Source organism: Poecilia reticulata, linkage group LG3 (assembly GCF_000633615.1).
Source record: "Poecilia reticulata strain Guanapo linkage group LG3, Guppy_female_1.0+MT, whole genome shotgun sequence".
In the NCBI taxonomy this organism is placed as follows: Eukaryota; Metazoa; Chordata; class Actinopteri; order Cyprinodontiformes; family Poeciliidae; genus Poecilia; species Poecilia reticulata.
Genome location: NC_024333.1, coordinates 34,258,957 through 34,262,061, shown reverse-complemented (window position 1 = coordinate 34,262,061; position 3,105 = coordinate 34,258,957). Strand labels below are relative to the sequence as shown.

The 3,105-nt window shown below is 37.3% G+C and overlaps 1 long non-coding RNA gene across 1 annotated transcript in view; it reads left to right on the top strand.

The window, feature by feature from the left end:
- Nucleotides 1–3,105, top strand: part of LOC103462910 (uncharacterized) — a 39,187-nt gene that overhangs the window by 23,155 nt on the left and 12,927 nt on the right. The gene's annotated exons all lie outside the window — the stretch shown is intronic.

The following is a 3,105-nucleotide window of genomic DNA, read 5'->3' as shown; positions in this document are numbered from 1 at the left end:
CACACACACACACACACACACACACACACACACACACACACACACACACACCAGTAATACATGAATTCAAATCCAAAGCAGGGCAGAACGCCAGGCGCTTCCCCTTTAACTCCAGAGAAACACAGAAATATGCTCATTGGGTTTTCTGACACAATTTACAGCTTATTTACTCATATTAACCTAAAATGTGTGTCGTGTAATGACTGCATGCTCTAAACATCTTGACTTAGACAAGCAAACAACATTTTGTTGCTGTTTTTCTTTTAAATGCTGAAAAAAAAACTTATAGGATTTTTACCAATTTGTAGAAAAGGTGCTACAAATTTCAGCGAAACCTAAAAGAAAATCCATTTCTGGGGATTTTTGAAAGTGGCCACGACCAATAAAACACAAGTTAAAGACACAACAACATGCGGTTTCCCTCGGTGGTTGCTAACCCAAATGTTTCATATTAGAAATCTGCTGCAGTCATGAGAACTTTAACAGTAAATAACCAGATTGAATCCAGACAAACTGATTCTCTGGAGTCTTTGTATTCATAAAATATTTAATCATGTCATTTACTATGTCCACTTACAAATCCCTCCTCCACTGGGAAAATCCAGGTCTCATCTTTTGCTCCCTAAAGGGGATCCGTTATGTGATATGTACATTTTGTACGAATTTTTTTAACTTCCATTTGAGTTTCTACTGCTTCTAAAACCAGCCTATGCACTAAAAAAAAAAAGCAACCAGATGTTTTTTAGCAGTAAATTAATTATTTTTGGTGTCTGGAAAGTGAACCGTTTCAAAAACTGCTGATTGTTAAGTCACAGTCCRTGGGCACTGAGCCGTTACCTAGCAACCCAAACCAAGCCCAGTGCTTTTTTTCCACTTCGTACCAAAGTGACGCCTCTTCTACTTTTGCTACTGAATGCTTTTCATCATTAATTTCACAAGAACTGACACCCTGCGCTGCACGTTCCTATTGTCCCTAAACAGGCCGAGGATTCATCCAGATAAAATCCAATTTCTCCGGCTGACAGGTCGACTTTTAATGCCCAATTGATTCTGTGGCCTTTTTGTTCCACGACAACACAGGCAGCTAATRAATGAGCTGGCCTTCACACTGCGAGCCCGTGACCCCAGATGGATGACCCCGACCGGGACGGATAACAGGCAGCAGAGAGRGAGGCGGGAGGAAAAACGAGGGCAGGAAAACAAACCGAAGGAGCCCCAAAGTTTTCTTTTTCCTCAAAGCCAAAACCTCAGAGATGCTCTGGCCTAGTTTACTATTTATACAAGTGTGGAGTCCGCGGATGTGCAGGAACATGTGTGTAATGATGTGGACATAATGAGGACAAGATAAGGTCACTCTGGCAGAGGTGGTGGCACACCTGTAGGATAAATAAGTGCCGTGATGTATGAGAGCGCAGACAGCATTCAGATTCTCAGCACCAGGCAACTTCATCGCCCCAAACTTAAAATAAAAACAAAAACAAGGCAGCGTTCGCCATTATCACAGCCATCATCATCCCCCATCCATCATCACCTACACAGCCTTCGCCATCATCATCATCCATCATCCGATGGAAAGGGGGAGTGTTTCTCGCTGGACAAATATAGGCAGGGTGAAAGGAATCGGTAATGTGGCTCCGCTCGGCTTGGAACAGATGATAACTATCATCATCTCAAAGAGATCATTTCAGTCTGCATCGCTTCGAGCTTATTGTCCCGTTTTCTCCTGAGATTGTTGCTTACATTGACAACAAAACAACTATTTTTACTCCTTATGGGAAACATAAACATGAGATTCAAGGAAATGAAGATCTGCCCTTAAGGTAAAAAGGTAACAYTGAATAATAATAAAGTTTTCACCGAAATTGAGACAGGGGGAATTGATTTAGGAAAATTAGGTATTAATTACTTGCTTTGCAAGTCCTTAGTTAATGCTGTAAGGAAAAATGTGCATAACTTTGCATAATTTTGCATAGAAAGGTCCCAAACAGAGTGAATCCAGTTCACTCCGTAAAAACACAAAATCTTACCAAACATTAGTACATCTAAAATAAGACAAAGCTAACTAATAACTTTTCAGCAAAATGCAGGAGCTTGTTTTAAGTCAAGAATTTCTTAACATCGATGGAAAAAATAAGTTATAAGTGAGATAATCTKAAAGTGGATCAAATAAGTTGTGCCAGTTAGTTTAGTCTAATTTCAAGAGAACTTAGATATTTGCTGTAGAAACGTTGCCGTAAAATACTTGGTAGGAGTTTCTGTTTTTKCAGCATGTAAACACATACACTGCAAAAACACAAAATCTTATCAAGTATTTATGGTCAACATTTACCTCGCACATGAAAATGGCTGCAAACAGATGTGCAATTTTACAGCCGTACATGTTTTGAAAAGCAGAAGTGGAGCCTCCTGCACAACTAACAAAATGCAGCAAGTGGATGCACTAAAAAAAACACAAAATCTTACCAAGTACTATTTTGTAATACAAATATCTTAGCTCACTAACTTAAAAGTAGCTTTTTAGCAAGATATAGGACCTTCTTTTAAGTCAACAATGCCTTAATATTGATTTTTTTAAGTACTTGTTCAATTTCACTTATCAGGAAAATATCTTCTTAAAAGTGAAACAATCTGAAAGTGAATCTGTACTTTTTCATAAATATTAAGGAATTACTGACTTAAAACAAGCGTCTATTTTATGSTAAAAGTTACTTGTAAGATAATTTATTGTAATTAATTATGCCGATTAATTGTGATGAATAATTAATCATGATTAATCGCTAACTGAATTAATCGTCAACTTATTTAGTAATTGATTAATCGTGAACTGGAGTATACAATCTAAAAAGAGGCCATCTGCTGAAAGAACAACATACTTGGCACAATCAATCAATCAATCAATCAATCAATCAATCAATCAAATGTTATTTGTATGGCACATTTCAGCAGCAAGGCATTTCAAAGTGCTTTACATAATTAAAATAAAAACAGTGAATAACAGTTAGACAAAGAATGTTTTTTTTAAAAAAGGTTAAAGATAAAAACATTAAAACCCGCACCCCTTGTAGGACTTCAGTTAAACGTCTCACACCTCAGAGTTTTAGTTAA